The 25,239-nt window shown below is 39.2% G+C and overlaps 1 protein-coding gene across 3 annotated transcripts in view; it reads left to right on the top strand.

The window, feature by feature from the left end:
* The window catches only part of ITGB2 (integrin subunit beta 2), a 408,255-nt gene that overhangs the window by 28,427 nt on the left and 354,589 nt on the right, over window positions 1-25,239 (top strand). For all 3 annotated transcript variants that reach the window (XM_053698768.1, XM_053698767.1, XM_053698769.1), the window contains exon 2: window positions 13,865-14,004. The gene's annotated coding sequence lies outside the window, so the exon portion shown is untranslated. The remainder of the gene's footprint in view (window positions 1-13,864; window positions 14,005-25,239) is intronic.

Below are 25,239 nucleotides of genomic sequence, written 5' to 3'. Positions count from 1 at the left end.
TCGAACACCATAACAGGGAATAAAATTAAGCCACAGGCGGAATTGGCTGATTGGGATGGCGACCTGTTTTCTTCGTGGTTCAGAACAGCGCAATTTAATCACTACTTTCGTGCCCTGCGGGATAGAGAACCGCTAAGTAGACAGAAAACACCTTTTGAAGCCCTCTGTACCTCTCCGAGCTTGCCGAAACATCTTATCTCGACTCTATATAAACTGCTATTGGAGGGTGGATATGACATACTCCCTTCCTACGTGGCCGCCTGGCAACAGGAACTAGGTCTCGAACCTGACTCCGGGGAATGGAGGGCTATCTTTCGGAAAGCGAAACGAGCATCGGTCTCGATGAGACTTCAGGAACTACATTTTAAGTTCCTGAGTAGATGGTACCTCACACCACAGAGGCTGAAAAAAATTTACCCGCACACGGGCGGAGGGTGTTGGAGAGATTGCGGAGAAGAGGGTTCTATGTTGCACATTTGGTGGCACTGTCCCTGCATACAGCCCTTCTGGAGCGAGATATTTCGGGTATGTAGCAAACTGCTTGAAATTATTATACCTCCAGATCCCAAATATCTGATATACTATGAGCTACCTAAAATTGCTATGGAAGCAAAACGGCACCTACTTCTCCTGATGTTAAATTGCGCAAAGGGACTTATACCAAAATATTGGAAGTCACTACACACGCCCAGCCTTGATGAATGGAAGGCCGGGGTCTGGGACTTATTAAAACTGGAGAGATTTCACTATATGAGAACAGGGAAACTAGAAATTCATGAGTACATGGTTCTTATCTGGGAGGGTAAGACTCTATAGAACACGACATAACAGGGTGTTTGGTATGAATCACGACGACAGAACATGTGGGATGCTTGGATCTCCTTGAACAAACTATGGTTAAACTCTCAATAACTGATAAACATCCCCCCTTCCCTTTTTTTTTTTTTTTTTTTTTTTTGTTTGTCTTCCCCTCCCCTTTTCCCCCCTCCAATCATGTGCCCCCCCCCTCTCCCCCTTTTATAAATCTGATCCCTCTCTGCCCCCCCCTCTCGTCCTTCCCCTCCCTTTTTCCCCACCCCTTTACATGTCTTATTCAAAATACTCAAAGATCATGCAGGATTGACGTGGTCGGGCCCATCTGTATTTAGCTTTGCAGTAACAGCCTTAATGGGCTATACATGTGGTGTTTTTTGGGCCTGATGGCGTTAGCCTCAAAATATCTTTGCCTATGAGTGGCAACTCACTAAACTAAATGTATAAACGTTGAACATGGCAAATGTAATATTGTGGTTATATTTCATTCGTTTATCTCAACTCACCTTCTTTGATATGCTGTTAATATCTTGCTGATAAACATATTATTTGTTGCACTCATTGTAAATGATGTCAATCTATAAATGTTCACTCAATAAAGCTTTTGAAAAAAAAAAAAAAAAATTATTAACCCCTAATTTAATCTACCTACCCCGCCGCCAGCTATGTTATCTATATTAACCCTAAGTATATTATAGTTAATATAGTTATTACATTATATATATTAACTATATTAACCCTAATTATATTAGGGTTAATATAGTTACTATAGTATTTATATTAACTATATTAACTCTATCTAACCCTAACACCCCTAACTAAATTTATATTAAATTAATCTAATTCATTTATAAACTAAAATATTCCTATTTAAATCTAAATACTTACCTATAAAATAAACCCTAAGATAGCTACAATATAATTAATAATTACATTGTAGCTATGTTAGGGTTAATATTTATTTTACAGGTAAATTGTTAATTATTTTAACTAGGTATAATAGATATTAAATAGTTATTAACTATTTAATATCTACCTAGTTAAAATAATTACCCAATTACCTGTAAAATAAATCCTAACCTAAGTTTCAAATACACCTACACTATCAATAAATTTAATAAACTACAAACATCTATCTAAAAATACAATTAAATTAACTAAACTAAATTACAAAAAAAACCAAACACTAAATTACAAAAAATAAAAAAAAGATTACAAGATTTTTAAGCTAATTACACCTATTCTAAGCCCCCTAATAAAATAATAAACCCCCAAAATAAAAAAAATTCCCTGCCCTATTCTAAATTAAACAAATTTCAAAGCTCTTTACCTTACCAGCCCTTAAAAGGGCCTTTTGTGGGGAATGCCCCAAAGAATTCAGCTCTTTTGCATACAACAAATACAATCCCCCCCCCATTACAACCCACCACCCACATACCCCTATTCTAAAACCACCCAAACCCCCCTTAAAAAAGCCTAACACTACCCCCCTTAAGATCTCCCTACCTTGTCTTCACCACACCGGGCCGAACTCCTGATCCGATCCGGGCGATGTCTTCCTCCAAGCGGCAAAGAAGAATTCTTCCTCCGGCGACGTCTTCCTCCAAGCGGCAGCAAAGTCTTCATTCTTCCGGCGGCATCTTCAATCTTCTTTCTTCGCTCCGCCGCCGCGGAGCATCCATCCAGGCCGACGACTGAACGACGAATGAGGTACCTTTAAATGACGTCATCCAAGATGGCGCCCGCCAAATTCCGATTGGCTGATAGGATTCTATCAGCCAATCGGAATTAAGTTAAAAAAATCTGATTGGCTGATTGAATCAGCCAATCAGATTCAAGTTCAATCCGATTGGCTGATCCAATCAGCCAATCAGATTGAGCTTGCATTCTATTGGCTGATCGGAACAGCCAATAGAATGCGAGCTCAATCTGATTGGCTGATTGGATCAGCCAATCGGATTGAACTTGAATCTGATTGGCTGATTCAATCAGCCAATCAGATTTTTTTAACTTAATTCCGATTGGCTGATAGAATCCTATCAGCCAATCGGAATTCGGCGGACGCCATCTTGGATGACGTCATTTAAAGGTACCTCATTCGTCGTTCAGTCGTCGGCCTGGATGGATGCTCCGCGGCGGCGGAGCGAAGAAAGAAGATTGAAGATGCCGCCGGAAGAATGAAGACTTTGCTGCCGCTTGGAGGAAGACGTCGCCGGAGGAAGAATTCTTCTTTGCCGCTTGGAGGAAGACATCGCCGGAGGAAGAATTCTTCTTTGCCGCTTGGAGGAAGACATCGCCCGGATCGGATCAGGAGTTCGGCCCGGTGTGGTGAAGACAAGGTAGGGAGATCTTCAGGGGGGTAGTGTTAGGCTTTTTTAAGGGGGGTTTGGGTGGTTTTAGAATAGGGGTATGTGGGTGGTGGGTTGTAATGGGGGGGGGGGATTGTATTTGTTGTATGCAAAAGAGCTGAATTCTTTGGGGCATGCCCCACAAAAGGCCCTTTTAAGGGCTGGTAAGGTAAAGAGCTTTGAAATTTGTTTAATTTAGAATAGGGCAGGGAATTTTTTTTATTTTGGGGGTTTATTATTTTATTAGGGGGCTTAGAATAGGTGTAATTAGCTTAAAAATCTTGTAATCTTTTTTTTATTTTTTGTAATTTAGTGTTTGTTTTTTTTTGTAATTTAGTTTAGTTAATTTAATTGTATTTTTAGATAGATGTTTGTAGTTTATTAAATTTATTGATAGTGTAGCAGTGACGTGCACTCATAAGAGGCAGGTGAGGCAGCGCCTCCCCTGGCCAATCTATGTATTACACCCTTTTTGTACAAATTAAAAAAAAATAAAAAAATAAAAAAATTTTTTTCAATATATTTTTTTTTAATAAACAGGTGACCCCCCCTACCCCCCCCCCACCCCCCCCCCACCCCTCCACCAAATTTATTTAATTTGTTATGTGCATGATGATGATTGTGCAAAAAAAACCGTTGTAATAGTGGTACTACATTTACATTCATATTGCGCAATAAACTGGAGGCTAGCTATCCGTATATTGCGCAATATGAAATGTATTTGACTGGGAACTAGCCGCTGAGAGACTGCTGCCATCAAGAGGATAATCAGTGCTAATGCAGCAGTGCTCTCAATGCGGCCCATGCTCCCACACCGGAGGCTTGACTATGAACGCCTCTGGAGCAAGTTGGCCGTCTCAGCCAATCAGACCTCAGTATTGCCCGCAAGTGTCTGAGTCTCTGGGCGGGCTGAGTGCCGGAATTGAGGCGCGCATCAGCGTCTGTCACGTGCCCGGCGTCATCCTTGCCACTGACTGTCTGGTGTAGAAGGTAAGTACTAATAGTAATAATTTTTCCCCCTATTTGAATTGTAAGCCGGGCAGTCAGGAGTCTGCTCCGGTGTTCATCTGCGCCCAAATAATCAATAGAAGATCTGATCTCATATGCAGATGCGCGGGTATTACTATATTCTTTCTCTTCTGAATTGTGTCTGTTTTTATTTATTGCAGAAAAAGGAAACGTTTTTTGACAAAACTTTTCCTTTATCTGCAATAAATAAAAACAGACACAATTCAGGAGAGAAAGAATATAGTAATACCCGCGCATCTGCATATGAGATCAGATCTTCTATTGATTATTTGGGCGCAGATGAACACCGGAGCAGACTCCTGACCGGCCTGCTTACAAACAGGACCGTCTTTACTTGTTTTCAGGGACTGGTTGTTGGGGGAGGAGACGGTAATGGGTGACAAACAATCTGACAGGGACACGTTGTGAAGCAGCCAGCAGTTTTGCCGTGCGTTGACTGTTCTAGCCCAGGACTCTAGGGCAGACTGACAGTGAGTGGCACCATGTGTAATGTATATGCCATTCGTTTGGGCAAGGGCATTGCCATATATCAACCCCAGCTGCAGCAGTGTGTTACAGAGAGTCAGAGGTGAGCAGTGCACTAAGGAGCAGTATTGTAATTACCAGAGCGTCTTGAACTGTTATTAATTAAGGCCCTTAATAAATAACTGTTCAAGACGCTCTGGTAATTACAAGGGCAGCCCAGGACATTCAGAGAGCAGGAGCAGCTGCAGGGAGGGGGAACTGTTGCACTACTTCCCTTACTCTAATCTCATAAAGCATTAGAGTGCCGTTTCCAGCAGCCTGACATTGCATGCAGTACTGATCGGTCAGGCATGAGGAAAGCAGAGTCATCATCTGCAGTCAAATCCTACTGCTTCCAAGGTATCTGCCGTTGGGGTTGTTTAAAAGTGTAAAATAAAGTGCTACTGTTTAACATCTCATCTCGTACTTCTTTAGAAGGCTGGAGTTCACAAAAACAGGGCAGCCTTGTGCCTGACATTCCAATGTTAAAAACAGTAGCACTTTTTCACTTTTAAACAAACCCAACAGCAAATACCTTGGAAGCAGTGGGATGTGACTGCAGATGATGACTCTGTTTTCCTCATGCCTGACTGATCAGTACTGCATGCAATGTCAGGCTGCTGGAAACGGTGAGTTCCTAGGGGAGTTTTAAGCACTCTAATGCTGTATGAGAATAGAGCAAGGGGAGTGCAGCAGTGACTGCAGATGAGGGAATACTGTTAAAATGTCAGTCATGTTCCTGCAATATCATTTGATAAAAATGTAAACCATTTGCCTTCACTGTTTTTAAAAAATTTTTTTTTTTATTTAGAGCAATATGCCACTAATTGCCTCTTTATATCTAAATATGCATCTGCCCACTTTACAGTGCTTAAATGAGGAATGGGTGGGGGAGGCAGAACACTGCATTGCCCTTCAACCTCTGCTTCTATGAAATGACCTGGGGGAGAAAAAAGAAAGCACTCACCTATTCAGCACTGTGCGTTATGAACCTGCCATGTCTGCACTGTAAAGTATGTTATTCCCTGTACACTGCATTATACTGATCAGTCTGTTATTATGTCAGTAAAATAAACAGTAAACTTTCAGGATTTAGACAGATCTAAGTTTAAACAAATTTTCAATTTACTGCTATTATTAAATTTGCTTTGTACTCTTGATATTTCTTTTGAAGTGTAAGCTCAGGAGCAGGAATGCACTACTGGGAGCTAGCTGAACACATGGGTGAGCCAATGACAAGAGACATATGTGCAGCTACTAATTACCAGCTAGCTCCCAGTAGTGTATTACTGCTCTGGAACTTACCTAGGTATGTTCTTCAACTCAGGATACCATGAGAACAAAGCAAATTTGATATTTGTGTGTATGTAGTGAGCAGCATGTGAAAATATATTATGGGTAATTACTGTATGTTTCAGTGAGCTAATCATGTGTGTGTTATTGAGAAGTGTTTGTGTTTGTCAGAGAGCATAGTGTGTGTGTCAGTGAGCAGGGTGTGTGTGTCAGTGAGCAGAGTGTGTGTGCTGTGTGTGTGTGCGTTTGTCAGTGAGCAGAGTGTGTGTGTGTGTGTGTGTGTGTTTGTCAGTGAGCAGAGTGTGTGTGTGTGTGTGTCAGTGAGCAGAGTGTGTGTGTGTTTGTCAGTGAGCAGAGTGTGTGTCAGTGAGCAGAGTGTGTGTGTAGTGTGTGTGTGTGTCAGTGAGCAGAGTGTGTGTAGTGTGTGTGTAGTGTGTCTGTCAGTGAGCAGAGTGTGTGTGCTGTGTGTGTGTGTGTGTCTGTGTTTGTCAGTGAGCAGAGTGTGTGTGTGTCAGTGAGCCGATTGTGTGTACTATATACTGTATATAAATGTGCGTGTGTGTATGTTTCTTGGGAGTATTATAGTCACTGCCTCACCAGCCTCTGATCTCACTGCACGTCACTGTAGTGTAGGTGTATTTGTAACTTAGGTTAGGATTTATTTTACAGGTAATTGGGTAATTATTTTAACTAGGTAGATATTAAATAGTTAATAACTATTTAATATCTATTATACCTAGTTAAAATAATTAACAATTTACCTGTAAAATAAATATTAACCCTAACATAGCTACAATGTAATTATTAATTATATTGTAGCTATCTTAGGGTTTATTTTATAGGTAAGTATTTAGATTTAAATAGGAATATTTTAGTTTATAAATGAATTAGATTAATTTAATATAAATTTAGTTAGGGGTGTTAGCGTTAGATAGAGTTAATATAGTTAATATAAATACTATAGTAACTATATTAACTATATTAACCCTAATATAATTAGGGTTAATATAGTTAATATATATAATGTAATACCTATATTAACTATAATATACTTAGGGTTAATATAGATAATATAGCTGGCGGCGGGGTAGGTAGATTAAATTAGGGGTTAATCATTTTAATAGAGATGGCGGCGGTGTAAGGGGCTTACATTAGGGGTTAATAATTTTAATATAGATGGCGGCGGTGTTAGGGGCTCACTTTAGGGGGTTATAGATATAATATAGCTGGCGGCGGGGTACGGGAGCGGCGGTTTAGGGGTTAATAGCTTTTTTATTGTTAGGCTAGTGAGGGGGGATAGCGGATAGAGGGTTAGACTTGTCGGGCTATGTTAGGGAGGCGTGTTAGACAGTGCGGGCTATGTTAGGGAGGCGTGTTAGACAGTGCGGGTGTTTTAGACTTTAGTCAGGTTTTATAGGCGCCGGCAGTTTCTAACGTGGCGGAAGTCACTGGCGACGCCAGAAATTTGTACTTGCGCAGATTTCTGGACACCGCTAGTTTGTGAGACTTGCGGCACGTTAGCATCTGACGGCGACTTATATGGGATATCTCGAGTTGCGAGCTGAAACTGCGGGCGACGCCGGTTCCCTCGCTTGCGCCGCAAACTGCGATCTATATCGGATCGCGCCCCAAGTGTCCTCCAATCATGATTGACTCGTAAATACGTTTTAATACTCGCTCCCGTTGATGAACGCATGTAAAGTTGATAGATATGAGTGTTACTGCCTAATCCTTCCCCAAATACTCTATGTTATAATTTTAGTTCCGGACGGCTTGGTTATTGATTACGACTCATGCTTTCGCTATACATTCTATGATTCTGTATGTATACAGTATAGCATGTTCTCCCCCACTTTATCCCTGTATTAGCTATGCTGTGTGTCAGTAGCTCTCATCCTATTGGCTGATTTGAATTTGAAGACTCAAATCAGCCAATAGGAATGCAAGGTACCCCATATTTAAACACGTACCTTGAATTCAATCCTCAGTGTGCGGCGGTGATCGTTTGAAGAGGATCTCCACACTTCATGGCTCTGCGGTCGCCGGTCTTCAGTTCTGCTTCCGCCGGTCTTCAGTTCCGCGGTCACCGGTCTACAGTTCCGCGGTGTGCTCTGCGCTGGCTTGTTCCAGGAAGAAGATAGAAGATATCGCCGCTTGGAAGAAGACTTCTCCGCCGGACTTCAGGAACCGCGAGTACCTATCTGGGGGTTAGCCTTAGGCTTTTTTTTTTTTTTTTTTAGATTAGGGATTTAATGGGCCTTTGAAAAAGAGCTGAATGCTCTTTGAAGGGCAGTAAAGAGCTGAATGCCATTTTAAGGGCAATGCCTATACAAATGCCCCTTTAGGGGCTATGGATAGTTTAGTATTTTTTAGTGTTAGGTTTTTTATTTTGGGGGGTTTGGTGGGTGGGAGGTTTTACTGTTAGAGGGGGACTTAGTATATTTTAAGCAGTGGCGTCACTAGGGTTGGTGTCACCCGGTGCGGTAACTTATGGTGTCACCCCCCCCCCCCCAGAAAGCAGACACACACAAAAACACAGGCACACACACATACAAACACTCTGATACACTCAGACACACTTTGAAACATACTCAGACACACACAAAAACACTCAGGCACACACACAAACACTTAGACACACACACACACAAAAACACTCAGGCACACACACAAACACTTAGACACACACACACACAAAAACACTCAGGCACACACACAGAAACACTCAGACACACACACACACACAAAAACACTCAGGCACACACACAAACACTTAGACACACACACAGACACACAAAAACACTCAGGCACACACACAGAAACACTCAGACACACACACACAAAAGCACTCAGACACACACACACACACAAACACTCAGGCACACACACAGAAACACTCAGACACACACACAAAAGCACACAGACACACACACACACACACACAAAAACAGTCGGTCAGGTGCCAAGCATCCCCCTCATGATTTCCCAGTTCCTGTTTAGAGAGACAGCACAGCAGTGAGTGACTCCACTGCTCCACACGTCACTGAGCAGTGAGCACAGATAGGCAGGCAAGTTTAGGCTAGCAGCGCAACTTTGCAAGCCCCACGGCATGCCCACAACATTCATAGTGAAATTGGGCAGAGCAGGAGCAAAGTACAAACAAGCAAAAGCAGCCGGGAAAACTATTTGAGGAAATTGCAGCACTGGCTCAAGGGGCAAAAAAAATGAAGTGTCTACAACTTCCCCAGTCCCACTAATGTTCACAAATGCTGGCCCCTCTAATAAAAATATCTATGCATCTCTGCATTGTATTTCTTTGAATTTCAATAAAATTTAAAAAAAATTTTTTTTTTTTTTTTGGTGGTGTCACCCCCTGGAGGGTGTCACCCTGGTGCGGCCCGCACCCCCCGCACCCCCCTAGTGACGCCACTGATTTTAAGGTAAAAGAGCTGTTTAACTTAGGGCAATGCCCTACAAAAGGCATTTTTTAAGGGATATTGGTAGTTTAGCATTAGATTAGGGGGTATTTTTATTTTGGGGGACTTTTTTTATTTTCAAAGGGATTAAGTTTAATTTTTTTATTTTTGATAATTTGGTTTATTATTTTATGTAATGTTAGAATTTTTTATTTTTGTAATCTTAGTTTTTTTTTATTTTTAAGTAATGTTATCTTTTTTATTTTAATTGTTTGTAACTTAGTATTTTTTAATTTATATAATTGGGGTTAATTTAGGGGGTGTTAGGTTAGGGGGCTTAGTAATTTAATTAGTTATTTGCTTTGTGGGGGTTTGGCGATTTAGGAGTTAATAGTTTTCTTAGGTTTATTGTGTTGTGTGGGTTTGGTGGATTAGGGGTTAATAGATTTATAAGGTTTGTTGCAATGTGGGTTAATGGCAGATTAGGGGTTAATAGTTTTAATAGGAACTTTGCAATGTGGGTGAATGGCGGATTAGGGGTTAATACATTAGGTAGTTTTTGATGTTGGAGTTGGTGGATTTAGGGGTTAATACATTTATTAGGTAGATTGCGATGTGGGTGAATGGCGGATTAGGGGTTAATAGTTTAATTAGGCATATTGCGTTGTGGGTGTTGTCGGTTTAGGGTTTAATACTTTTATCATTAGTTCCCATGTGGGTTTGATGGCAGATATAGGGGTTTTACGTTTTGGGTTTATTTTTGGGAGGTGGGTTAGACTTTTACGTTAGATTTGACATTTTTTTTATTTTCTTAGGCACCGGCAGTTTCTAAAGTGCCGTAAGTCACTGGCGACTGGCAACTGTATTTACGCTCATTTCTGGACATCGCTAGTTTATCCGACTTACAGCACTTTATGAACTGCCGGTGGGGTTTATGTGATACCCCGATGTGTGAGGTGAAATTACGAGCGGCGCAGGTTTCAACAGTTGCACTGAAGCTTGCGCCGCATATGTTATCTCGCCTGTTCCTGGTGAGTTTATCCCTCCTAACACTCCATATACTATGAGTAGAGTAGACATTTTCTAGACTGAGCCATTATTCATTGCAAAGTAACGACAGCAACAATAATAAGGAAGGTATAGGATGGGAGATAGAGGCCAGATGTAAGCAAATAAAGATAAAATGTGTCTCTTACTTCTTTTGTCTGAGAAGTGTACAGTAAATGGGTTCACAGAGGAAAGGACATAGGGACTTGATGTATAAGCTATTGGCTGATATTAATGATTTTTTTTTTCTGAAGAATAAAGGTCTTTCTCATTAAATGCCAAAGAATGATGTATTCTCCTTTAATGATCATAATTTGTAAAAACAATTTATTCTTGCAGTGTGCTCATGTGAATTACTAGTCAGCAGATGTGTTGCAATTAATGGTTTTCTAATCAACCACATCACTTTATGTGGGCTGTGCATAGATCTGGGTGAAAAGACGATGTTACGAATAGGAATACTCCCTTCTCACTCATATTCATTTTTAGATCATCAAGAACCATAACCCAGTTAGGGCCACAAGGCTCCCCTAAAACCTCATTATTCCTATGAGATCAGAGTATTCCTGTAAAAAAGCACAAGTGCAGTTAATTTGTGACAGGATTTCTTTACTGATTAAGTTAATACAATTGTGATAATATTAAGCATTTCACCATTAGAAGGATTAGATTTAATCCAATACATAGCAGCCAATACATTTCAGTGTGCTTTCCAAAAAAACTATCATCTTTTTTCAGATTCTCAGGAGATTTATGAGCAAGTAGTGGCCGGTAGAGAATATCAGATAAAAAAATAATTCCAATGCCTTAGATTACTTATATGTTATTTTACCCCATAGCTAGTACAGTGAAGAAATATGTTTACAAATAACTTGTTTACCTTTATCTTGTCATTTCAAATAGCTACTTTTGCCCATCGAAACTGCCATCTTGTACTTCTAGTGCAATGAGTGTGATACTACTGATTCACACTATCCATTGAAAGTATACAGCTTGCTGTATATATGTATCAAGCATGTCAAAATGCTTTTGTTACACCTGATGGAGTATTATTGATTTCCAAGAACAACATACTACACTTGTAACCAAGGCCAAAATTTATTCGTAATATAAAAACTTTGCAGTGTATTTTTTTTTATGTTTTGACTGTGTTTTTCCTGTAGTCTTGCTTGGAATTTAGCAAAATCCGGAACCTTGACCCTACAACATTCTACACAGTGATTGTTTGATCTGTGCAGGAGCTCATTTATATCTGTTCATAATAATAATGATAAATATGATTAGCAGGCTTTTTTGAGGCATATGTACCTGCAAAACAAGGCAAAATTTGGTAACAAAATTTATTTTTGATTGCTTTTAAAGCATGTGATTTTATATTGATGCAATGCTGTGCTGAATTGCTGACATATGCTATATATTTAAAAAAATTACTTTAATGTCTATATAAACAAGGGATGCTATAGTAATGAGTTTTTACATTCTAAGAGTCTTTCATGATTGGTTACTTACCTAACCAACCAGAGGAAATGATGGGGATTACACATGAAATCTGTTGCATGTCCTGGACTATTATATACAAAAGCACACACACAAACTCACTGAAAATCTCGTTGAAAAAAAATGTGCCCCAGCAAGGTGTATGTCCATGTCTGTGGAATATTAAATGAACATGAGATTAATCTCCCTACAAAGTGAATCCCAAACATTCCCACTTAAATATTATACTGCCTGCAAAAGCATTTATTTCCTTCTCTAAACAAGAACTTTGGCCGTGCTGCACAATGAAACAAAGCAAAGATGTATTAATTAAAATACTTTTTTTAGTCTTTATGTCCTTAAGAAAAGCCTGAACATCTTTTTTGAATTCACTGTACTAATCTAGTCAAACAAATGACAAGCTACCTAGTAATTGTAATGTTCCCTAACAAGTTTGCTGCAAGCCTTTTAAGACCATTAACAGTAAATAAACTACCTTAAACCTTTTCCTACAAAACACATTTTTTTTGGTAACTTAAAATTCCACCTTATGAAACCCACCTTTCTTTCTCCTTCCTCTTTGCGGTTTTAACGACTTTGCAACACAATCATATTTTTCTGAGTCATTCACAGTTTACTGAAACTCGCTCATAATATTTAATAATTAATATAATATTCTACTTAGAAAATGATTGATTTTTCTCTTTGGATGTACCAGAATTAATGGAATAAATAAATGTAAGCATAGAATCAAAAACTTATTTGTTAATCTTATAGTGGAGGTTATTTGCTTTGGAAAAAAGCAAAAGGTTGCAAGTAAACCTTGTTGCATAGTAGTTTGGTACCATGGAATGTGTTCCGTTAACTAAACAAACTAGAAAATGTGATGTTTAACGGGACAGTCTAGGCCAAAATAAACTTTCATGATTCAGATAGAGCATGTAATTTTAAACAATTTTGCAATTTACTTTTATCACCAATTTTGCTTTGTTCTCTTGGTATTCTTAGTTGAAAGCTTAACCTAGGAGGTTCATATGCTAATTTCTTAGACCTTGAAGCCCACCTCTTTTCAGATTGCATTTTAACAGTTTTTCACCACTAGAGGGTGTTAGTTCACATATTTCATATAGATAACACTGTGCACGTGAAGTTATCTGGGAGCAGGTACTGATTGGCTGGACTGCAAGTCTGTCAAAAGAACTGAAAAAAGGGGCAGTTTGCAGAGGCTTAGATACAAGATAATCACAGAGGTTAAAAGTATATTAATATAACTGTGTTGGTTATGCAAAACTGGGGAATGGGTAATAAAGGGATTATCTTTTAAAACAATAAAAATTCTGGTGTAGACTGTCCCTTTAAGACTCTATGTACCATAAAAGATTATATAGACAATATTTTAATAAAGACCCAATATTGTTCCGTATTTGGTAATAAGATTATTGATGTATTGTTGAAAGAAAATATATATTTATTAAATTCATTTTTTTAGAGATCTTTCAATCTTTAATAAAAAAAGCCATTTTGAGTTCCTTAGATCTCCTGTCTCATGTCAACATCTCATGTTTTTTGCTTGCAGTGACGTGTTTATATATATGATACATATGCAGCATTTAGTGGGATGCCAGGTGAAGTTCCTTATGTGAACTGGGAAACTACATAGATTTGCTAAAGTTGCACATGGATATTTTTTACCTTACTGTGAGCTGGAATTTCACATACTGTCCTTAAATTACCTCTCTTTATTTGAGTGCTTTTATTTTTGTTTTAGCTGCTTGTCCTGGTTACGGTATGGCAATTCATTGTACAATAACAATTAAACTCCTAGAACAAATGTATAATTAATATATAAAATGCTTTGATTTTTATTATAGTTAGCAAATCCTACATCAATTTTATTTTGTGTTAAACATGATGTTTGTTGTATTACTTTATTTACAGAACCATAGTGCTGCTCCACGCAAGAATACGAAATCCGGATTTTTGCTCCAGCCTATGATTTCATCTTCATATTACTATAAAACCGAACACTTGAAGCTGAAGATTTACAACCTCTGGAACCTGGAAATAAAGTCTTCACTGTAAGTTTTTAAACATATATATGTATATATATATATATATATATATATATATATATATATATATATATATATATATATACAGAGGTAGGAAATATCACTATCATTTACTAGTCAGAGAAGTAAATGCACTAGTTCAAAGGTGGTCCTTAATGATGTGAAATTATGAAAATATGTCTAGATCTAGAGGCCATAGGAGGGAGGAAATGATCTACCTACTTGCTAAAACAAAAATAAGTCCATTAAAATAGAGGTGCTCTGAGAGTGTGAGAATTCACAACAGGAGTGTTTTGATCCCTCCAGTGCTTGACGTGTAGTTGTGTGCTGTGGTATTGTTAATGCCCAGAGCAATTGTAGGTGGTAACTCAAATTAGGCTTTGTTAGTAATTTCTAGTTACTATGGCAACCAATATCTGATGAGTTCTGCAAAGGACTGTTTTGTAAATGTATGAGCAGATATGTTCTGGGACTTCAAAGAGGGAAAGAAAAACAATCTGATCTTTAAGTGCACCAGTAATTGATTAATAAACAGATTTATGCAGTTGCGTAGTGATTAGACTTGTAAGGAAATACAAACTCATTCCAAGTAGCTGCATTTTATGTGCTCCATATTTAGCGTTTTATAAAAATTGCAGTCATTTTGAAATCTCTGCATTTTTTCTTTTAAGCTGATTTCAGTTTGTGTTGTTTATATTTTGAGCATTGTGAAATGATTTAGGTCATGGGGTCCATCCGATAAAAATCGTCGCCCGCAAAAGCCGGCGACGCCAATATTTGCGCGGATTTGGTATCACATATACGGCGTAACCTAGAAGTTACGCGCGTATATTTCTGCCGTCGCCCCTAGTTTTTTGGGCTATAGGCAGGTATACCAAACCTGCGCAGTTTGGTATCCAATATGCAGCGTAAGGACTTACGTGGCGAAAATGGAGAAAACTTACTCCATTTTCACCTCGCCACAAAAAGCAGCCGTAAGAAGCCTTACGCTGACTATTGGAGCCCCGTAACTCCCTAAACTGGCTGCTAAAATAAACCTAACACCTAACGCATGCGCAATGTCTATCTCCCTGTCAACCGCGATCTTCTAAAATAAACCTAACACCTAACGCATGCGCAATGTCTATCTCCCTGTCAACCGCGATCCCCCCCCGAAATCCCTAATAAAGTTATTAACCCCTAAACCGCCGCCATCTACATAAACTAACCCCCTACTGTGAGCCCCTAAAACCGCCGCCATCTACCTTATCTATCCCCTAATTAGAACCCCTTACACCGCTGTCATCTACCTTATCTATCCCCTAATCTGACCCCTTACACCGCCGCCACCTATATAAAAATTATTAACCCCTAATCTAATCCCCCTATACCGCCGCCAGCTATATTAATATTATTAACCCCTAATGTAAGCCACTTACACCGCCGCCATCTCTATTAAAATGATTAACCCCTTATTTAATCTACCTACCCCGCCGCCAGCTATATTATCTATATTAACCCTAAGTATATTATAGTTAATATAGGTATTACATTATATATATTAACTATATTAACCCTAATTATATTAGGGTTAATATAGTTAATATAGTTACTATAGTATTTATATTAACTATATTAACTCTATCTAACCCTAACACCCCTAACTAAATTTATATTAAATTAATCTAATTCATTTATAAACTAAAATATTCCTATTTAAATCTAAATATTTACCTATAAAATAAACCCTAAGATAGCTACAATATAATTAGTAATTACATTGTAGCTATGTTAGGGTTAATATTTATTTTACAGGTAAATTGTTAATTATTTTAACTAGGTATAATAGCTATTAAATAGTTATTAACTATTTAATATCTACCTAGTTAAAATAATTACCCAATTACCTGTAAAATAAATCCTAACCTAAGTTACAAATACACCTACACTATCAATAAATTAAATAAACTACAAACATCTATCTAAAAATACAATTAAATTAACTAAACTAAATTACAAAAAAAAACAAACACTAAATTACAAAAAATAAAAAAAGATTACAAGATTTTTAAGCTAATTACACCTATTCTAAGCCCCCTAATAAAATAATAAACCCCCAAAATAAAAAAAATTCCCTGCCCTATTCTAAATTAAACAAATTTCAAAGCTCTTTACCTTACCAGCCCTTAAAAGGGCCTTTTGTGGGGCATGCCCCAAAGAATTCAGCTCTTTTGCATACAAATACAATACCCCCCCCCATTACAACCCACTACCCACATACCCCTATTCTAAAACCACCCAAACCCCCCTTAAAAAAGCCTAACACTACCCCCCTGAAGATCTCCCTACCTTGTCTTCACCACACCGGGCCGAACTCCTGATCCGATCCGGGCGATGTCTTCCTCGAAGCGGCAAAGAAGAATTCCTCCTCCGGCGATGTCTTCCTCCAAGCGGCAAAGAAGAATTCTTCCTCCGGCGACGTCTTCCTCCAAGCGGCAGCAAAGTCTTCATTCTTCCGGCGGCATCTTCAATCTTCTTTCTTCGCTCCGCCGCCGCGGAGCATCCATCCCGGCCGACTACTGAACTAGGAATGAGGTACCTTTAAATGACGTCATCCAAGATGGCGTCCGCCGAATTCCGATTGGCTGATAGGATTCTATCAGCCAATCGGAATTAAGTTAGAAAAATCTGATTGGCTGATTGAATCAGCCAATCAGATTCAAGTTCAATCCGATTGGCTGATCCAATCAGCCAATCAGATTGACCTCGCATTCTATTGGCTGTTCCGATCAGCCAATAGAATGCGAGCTCATTCTGATTGGCTGATTGGATCAGCCAATCGGATTGAACTTGAATCTGATTGGCTGATTCAATCAGCCAATCAGATTTTTCTAACTTAATTCCGATTGGCTGATAGAATCCTATCAGCCAATCGGAATTCGGCGGACGCCATCTTGGATGACGTCATTTAAAGGTACCTCATTCCTAGTTCAGTAGTCGGCCGGGATGGATGCTCCGCGGCGGCGGAGCGAAGAAAGAAGATTGAAGATGCCGCCGGAAGAATGAAGACTTTGCTGCCGCTTGGAGGAAGACGTCGCTGGAGGAAGAATTCTTCTTTGCCGCTTGGAGGAAGACATCGCCGGAGGAGGAATTCTTCTTTGCCGCTTCGAGGAAGACATCGCCCGGATCGGATCAGGAGTTCGGCCCGGTGTGGTGAAGACAAGGTAGGGAGATCTTCAGGGGGGTAGTGTTAGGCTTTTTTAAGGGGGATTTGGGTGGTTTTAGAATAGGGGTATGTGGGTGGTGGGTTGTAATGGGGGGGGGTATTGTATTTGTATGCAAAAGAGCTGAATTCTTTGGGGCATGCCCCACAAAAGGCCCTTTTAAGGGCTTGTAAGGTAAAGAGCTTTGAAATTTGTTTAATTTAGAATAGGGCAGGGAATTTTTTTTATTTTGGGGGTTTATTATTTTATTAGGGGGCTTAGAATAGGTGTAATTAGCTTAAAAATCTTGTAATCTTTTTTTATTTTTTGTAATTTAGTGTTTGTTTTTTTTGTAATTTAGTTTAGTTAATTTAATTGTATTTTTAGATAGATGTTTGTAGTTTATTTATTGATAGTGTAGGTGTATTTGTAACTTAGGTTAGGATTTATTTTACAGGTAATTGGGTAATTATTTTAACTAGGTAGATATTAAATAGTTAATAACTATTTAATAGCTATTATACCTAGTTAAAATAATTAACAATTTACCTGTAAAATAAATATTAACCCTAACATAGCTACAATGTAATTATTAATTGTATTGTAGCTATCTTAGGGTTTATTTTATAGGTAAGTATTTAGATTTAAATAGGAATATTTTAGTTTATAAATGAATTAGATTAATTTAATATAAATTTAGTTAGGGGTGTTAGGGTTAGATATAGTTAATATAGTTTATATAAATACTATAGTAACTATATTAACTATATTAACCCTAATATAATTAGGGTTAATATAGTTAATATATATAATGTAATACCTATATTAACTATAATATACTTAGGGTTAATATAGATAATATAGCTGGCGGCGGGGTAGGTAGATTAAATTAGGGGTTAATCATTTTAATAGAGATGGCGGCGGTGTAAGGGGCTTACATTAGGGGTTAATAATTTTAATATAGATGGCGGCGGTGTTAGGGGCTCACTTTAGGGGGTTATAGATATAATATAGCTGGCGGCTGGGTACGGGAGCGACGGTTTAGGGGTTAATAACTTTATTAGGTTGCGGCGGGGTACGGGAGCGGCGGTTTAGAGGTTAATAGTTTTTTTATTGTTAGGATAGTGAGGGAGGATAGCGGATAGAGGGTTAGACGTGTCGGGCTATGTTAGGGAGGCGTGTTAGACGTATCGGGCTATGTTTAGGAGGCGTGTTAGACAGTGCGGGTGTTTTAGACTTTAGTCAGGTTTTATAGGCGCCGGCAGTTTCTAACGTGCCGCAAGTCACTGGCGACGCCAGAAATTTATACTTGCGCAGATTTCTGGACATCGCTGGTTTGTCAGACTTACGGCACGTTAGCATCTGACGGCGACTTATATGGGATAGCTCGAGTTGCGAGCTGAAACTGCAGGCGACGCCGGTTCCCTCGCTTGCGCCGCAAACTGCGATCTATATCGGATCGCGCCCCATGTCTTTCACTTGCTTGTTTTTTTTGTACTGTTTAATGTATACTTTCGGCACTCTGCATTTTCTTTAGTGACTCCTCATAAAAAAACATTTTAAGTTCCAATCTTATTTGTATTATTATTTCATGATTTCATTAATACCAAAAAAAGAAAATTCAAAATGCATGTAAGTTGAAAGCTTTCCCTGAAACCAAAAACTGTGACAATTGCAATACTTGATATTACCTGATATTAATGCCAACTTTTTTTTTTTTTTAACATCAGCATATAATAGAATGGAGTGTACACATAATCCAAAAAATAGTATAAACTCTGTATTCACAGCATATCCTCTGTGTATCATAAGCTTCTCTATACTGTTGCTGTTTTTTTTTACCCCTTACAAGGTGGGCACGACATTGCACAGTTATAAGGGCCCATTTATCATACTCAAAGTTGCCTGGCACCAATAGTCAATCATCCTGTTTGGATCAGTCCAGGGTGCTTTAAAGGGACAGTAAACACCTTGTAATTATGAGACATTTCTGTTGCCACGTTATAGAATAAGATATCGGTCACATCTAAACATTATTAAAATAAATTAACGCACAATCTGGTATAACAAGTAGATGGTTAAAAATGTTAACAGAAGCTTCTTAACAAATCTTTTTTAGCACACCCTATACTTTTACTGAATAGCATAGAGAGGTGTTAGCACACTCATTGAACTTGTGTTACAAGAGGTGAGTTGGTTGCGCTTGTGCGCAATCCAAAATAACACAGTTATATTTCGATTTAATAAAGGTTTAGAAATGAAAAGGAGTCGGAGCTTGGCCACGCTAGTAGATGGCTGCGTTCTAGTTTAGCTCCTATGCCTCAACCCCGTTCTGCACATAAATATAGGTGGCCACTAAACTTGAAATTTATAAATGCACACTAGATAGTTAGGAGAATTACCCCACTACCTCCCACAGGGCTTATATCATTGCCCGCTGCTGACTAGAGCACTTCAGGAGCAAGCTGGATTGACGGAGGTCTCACTGGCGCAGGAAAAAATGCTACACCAAACAGAGGGGGACCCACTCAACCAGCTTAACGAAAACATTGTCCGGATCACTGTACCTGATATTGCATGCACCTCAGTGAAAATACGATCCAAAATCCCCAATTGATCAAGTAGCATAAAGGCAGCTGCCATTGCTGGGCGGACGGGATCAGAAGCAGGCCGCGTGTGAAGGTGACTAGGGGTGTGGAGGGTTTTTCAGTGGCCAGATTTTCACCCTGCATGAGGGTGTATACAGGCAGTCAAGGCACGTTTAGTAAAGAGCACATCGGACACTTGCGTACCAAACCAAGGTAGAGTGTACTGTGATAAAGGGTACAGAGGCTTGGGTGCCTTGTTATATACTGGAGCAGCAGGCCGGTACTCAGAGTTTTTAATAAACGGCTGGTGATTTTTTTTTTTTTTGCTTATCTGTGAGATTACACCACTTCTTAAAGAGACAGTGGTATATTGCTGAAATATTGAATATCTACCATTTAGCATTCTCAGTCCAGGTCTAACAGTGGTCAGCAGCACAATTAGGATCTTAGAATATTTCTGAGGCACTTCTCAACACGCAGGGGACTTTTTGACCATTATAAGCTGCAAGGATGCAGACATGTCGCAGAGGAAAAACCTCAAATCAGATAAACCCCTAAGGTCATCTGCTATGGCACAATATCTCAAAATGCCTGAAGATACAGCAATTAGCACAGATAAACAGACATCCCCCTCCATGCAACAAACTCATGCGCAAATACATGAATTACAGAGTGAGGAGACTGAAATGGCCACTAAAACTGACCTTAGACAGCTTGCCTCAAAAGATGACATTCAGGCAGTGCTGGTGGAAGTGCGCCAACTTTTTGGGGACCTAAAAAAAGATATTATATCTGTATCTCAACAAGTCCAACACATAGAAGCGAAGCAGTCAGAGATGGCAGGCACTGTCAAAATGGTGACAAATACACTCCAGGAACATGATGATGCCTTATCCTATTTAATGGAGAAGGTCGAAGACCTAAATAATAGGAACAGGCGCAATAACTTCCACATTAGGGGTATACCTGAGTCAGTGGCACCGAATGCTCTTCCTGGGTATTTACAAGACCTATTTAGAACCTTAAAAGGATCCCCCACCTCTGCTGAGATAGTAATAGAAAGGGCTCACAGAGCTCTGAAACCCCGACCTCCACCCAAAGCCCTGCAGAGAGATGTTATTATAAAAATCTTGAACTTTCAAGATAAAGAAGAAATACTGAGATGTTCCAGATCAAAAGAACAAGTGACACACTCGGGTATCGCTCTGGAGGTCTTCTCGGACCTTAGTCCTGCAACCTTGCAAAAAAGAAGGGACCTTAGATATATCACTTCAGTCTTACAAGCTGAGAAAATACAGTACCGCTGGGGTTTCCCTGTAAGCATCACGGCTACCAGAGATGGGAGGACTGCAACACTTAAAACAGAAAAGGATTTGCCAGAGTTTTGCAAGCAGCTCAATATTTCAAGAATCTCTCCGCCTCAAGAGAAGACACTACAGATTTCCCCAGGAAACAACAATCCGACCTCAGGAACTGAAGGTTTGACCTGACTCTATATCTAAATTCTGGACAGTTGCAGATCTTTTGTGCAGCCTGCTCGCCTGGGACACATAATTATTCACGGGTTCGCCCATATCTGTAATGTTTATTGCTGTCTATGCACTATTTAAGTTGTCAAATGTTTCTAGTTGAGTGAAATGTTAATAAAGGTTACAGGTTTTGATGTTGCAGACTTGTCCCTGGGAACGTTATCCCTTGCCAAAACTTTTTAATTAATTGGAGCACATAATGTTAACCAATTTGTGGGGCGACCCATTGGAGCTAAGGGGTCTGGGGCGAGGCTCTCCAGTCCTGGTTAGGGGGCATGCGTTATATTACTGTTAAAGGGACAGTTTACCCAAAAAGTTATCTAATTTTAAATGAAACTGCAGAAATAGTTATATACATTATTGCCAAACACTCTGCAAGAATCCTTTTCTTTGTGTGTAAATATTTTTTTTAAATATCAGTTTTCAAACTAAGTTACCAATACTCATAGACATAGTTTTTGGCCGTGCGGCCAGTCTGCTTTCACTCACTTCAGTGCAGCAGAGCCCATGTGCCTCCCCCAACTGTGACGTCATGGCAAGGAAGTGAGTCCGTGTTCAACTGTAAACAGTTTATTTTCTTGCCGGGATAACAGTGACATTTTAATGACACAGAGTTCTGCTGAAAAGTACAATTCCCAATTTCCCTTAGCTTCAGAGCTGTAAATGTGATTGAAGAGGAATGCAGGTCCAGTAATTTACAGGCTTGGTGGTCAAAGAGGTTATACATGTTACTAAATTACATGCTAATCGTCCCCCTCCCTCCCTCTCCCTGCCACAGAATGGAATCAACTGCCAACATTTGTATTTGTAGCTCTGCATATTTAGCAGCACACCGTCAAGATATTCGGTCGGTGCTCTGATCTGGGTTTGATCTCCTGACGGCTTTCTTTCTCAAGGCATCTTGCCGCTCTGCTTTGTGAGCAGAATGTTTAGGTCAAAGAATCACTCTCTATTTAACCCTTTGCTACTCTACTGTAAAACATAAAGGGTATAAACACCAAATACATTTGTATTAGGATACATGCAGGTGAAGCTCATCGCATTGCATACACACTCATACCATTTGCATAGATTAAAATAGCTATATTTAATTGGTCAGGGGGCGTGATAATAGATTTTTGTTGTCCAGCCCTTTTAACTGGGAGTTCCAGTGGCATTGAGATTAATAGGTACCGTACAAACTAAAAAGTAAAAAAAAATAAAAAATTATATTGCTAAGTTTATTGTTTATACATTGATTTTAATTTGTAAGACTGTGTTAATGCAGCTAAGCATTTGCAGCTCTAGTGTGAACTGGTCCTTTAACTGCCATTGTTGGGCCCTTTGGGTTATTGGGGATTGAGTTATGTAATAGAAATGAAAAAAAGATTTTGTTTCACAATTAAAGAGATATGTTATACCGATGTGGCCGAAAGTATTGGTACCCCTGCATTTTAATCAAATAATGCACCATTTGCCCTGAAACATGTTGAAATTAAAATATCTTTTGTCATCCATACATTGTGCAATTGTGCATAATGTATGGAGCAAATTATTGCTTATTCTTTAAAGACATTTTAAAATGACCTGGACAATACTATTGATACCCTTTAGTTCCAATGAAGAATTGTTTTATAGTGATACTTCAAGCAGGCTATTCTCTTAATTACTATCATAGGCGTCTTCAATCTTAAAATCACTCATTCATCCAGTTTAAATGGAGAAAAGTACTTAGTTAGCTGCTGCTTGTTACTGTGTTTATCAAGAGTTGTCTGAAGAGGTTGGAAAGAAGTTAATAACCAAGCATAGTCAACGTAAAGGCTAGAAAGGCCATCTCAAAATAACTTGATGTTCCTGTGAGCACTTTTGCCAATATTATTAAGAGGTTTGCAGCCAACATCCCTGGACATGGCCGCAAAAGGAAAATTAACCCAAGAATGTTGAGAAAGATTGTTTAAATGGTGAAGTTAAACCCAAGGACAACTTCAAAACAGAACCAAGCCGATGTTGACGTTCAAGTTGCAACAGTTTAAAGTCGAACTATCTGTCGCTGTCTGAATGAAAATATACTCCATGGTAGAATATTTAGGAAGACCCCCCTTCTAAGAGAGAAACACAAAAAAGCTCCACTAGAGTTTGCCAAAATGCATGTTGACAAGCCAGAGTCCTTCTAGAAGAATGTTCTTTGGACATAAGGAAAAAAAGCAGAGCTTTTTGGCAAATAACAATAACTCCATGTTTACAGAAGGAAAAAAAAAGCTTTCAAAGAAAAGAACACCATCCCTACCGTGACTCATGGAGGATGCTCAATGAAGTTTTGGGGTTGATTTGCTGCCTCTGGCACTGGGTGCCTAAAATCTGTGCAGGGCACAATGACATAAAATGACTACCAAGGCATTCTGGAGCCAAACATACTGCCCAGTGTCAGAAAGCTGTGTCTCAGTTGCAGGTCATGAGTTCTCCAGCTGGATAATGACCCAAAATATAGCTCAAAAGTACCCAAGAATGGATGAGAAGAAAACATTGGACCATTCCAAAGTGGCCTTCTATGAGTCCAGATTTGAATACCATTGAACATCTGTGGAAAGAGATGATGCTCACAGTTAGGAAAAGGCACCCATCAAACCTGAGAGAACTGGAGCAGTTTGCTCAAGGAGAATGTGGCCAAAATCCCAGTCAAAAGGTGCAGACATTTTATTCAGAGTTACAGAAAGTGCTTGATTGCAGTTATTGAGGCCTATTTATCAAAGGTCTTGCGAACCTGATCCGACAGTGTGGCTCAGGTCCGCAAGACCTCGCTGAATGCGGAGAGCAATACACTCTCCTTATTCAGCATTGCACCAGCAGCTCACAAGAGCTGCTGGTGCAACGCCACTCCCTGTAGACTCGCGGCCAATCGGCCGCCACCAGGGGGGTGTCAATCAACCTGATAGTACTCGATCGGGTTGAATTGTGGCAATTCCTGTCCGCCTGCTCAGAGTAGGTGGACAGGGTTATGGAGCAGCGGTCTTTAGACCGCTGCTTCATAACTGCTGTTTCTGGCGATTCTGAAGACTTGCCAGAAAGACGGGCCTACAAGCTCCATACGGAGCTTGATAAATGGGCCTCATTGTCTCCAAAGGCTGTGTTACAAAATATTAGGTTAAGATTACCAATATTTTTGCCCACGCCATTCTTATTGTTTTTACTGTTTTGAAATTATATGTGGAGTCATAAATCAAAAGTGAAGTTTCTGTTCTATTATATTTGAAATAAAGAATGGTGAATACCTTAGTTTGGAGAAAATTGTGCGTTTTACTAAAAAAGTGGAATATGTTCGGTCACATCTGTATATAAAAGGGCAGGACTGGGAAAGGATCAAAGGTGTATGTGAGTGTATATATATGTGTATATATATATATATATATATATATATATATATATATATATATATATGTATGTATATGTATACAGGGAGTGCAGAATTATTAGGCAAATGAGTATTTTGACCACATCATCCTCTTTATGCATGTTGTCTTACTCCAAGCTGTATAGGCTCGAAAGCCTACTACTAATTAAGCATATTAGGTGATGTGCATCTCTGTAATGAGAAGGGGTGTGGTCTAATGACATCAACACCCTATATCAGGTGTGCATAATTATTAGGCAACTTCCTTTCCTTTGGCAAAATGGGTCAAAAGAAGGACTTGACAGGCTCAGAAAAGTCAAAAATAGTGAGATATCTTGCAGAGGGATGCAGCACTCTTAAAATTGCAAAGCTTCTGAAGCGTGATCATCGAACAATCAAGCGTTTCATTCAAAATAGTCAACAGGGTCGCAAGAAGCGTGTGGAAAAACCAAGGCGCAAAATAACTGCCCATGTGTCAAGATCCTTACATATGGAAGTTTCCCTTTAATTAAGTTTGTTTATGTCTCACAAGGGGAACCAGCGCCTGAACAAGAGGTTACCCCTGTGAGGTTAAT

This window comes from Bombina bombina, chromosome 1, assembly GCF_027579735.1.
Source record: "Bombina bombina isolate aBomBom1 chromosome 1, aBomBom1.pri, whole genome shotgun sequence".
Taxonomy (NCBI): Eukaryota; Metazoa; Chordata; class Amphibia; order Anura; family Bombinatoridae; genus Bombina; species Bombina bombina.
The sequence above is the reverse complement of the archived record's forward strand: the minus strand, read 5'-3'. Positions and strand labels throughout refer to the sequence as shown.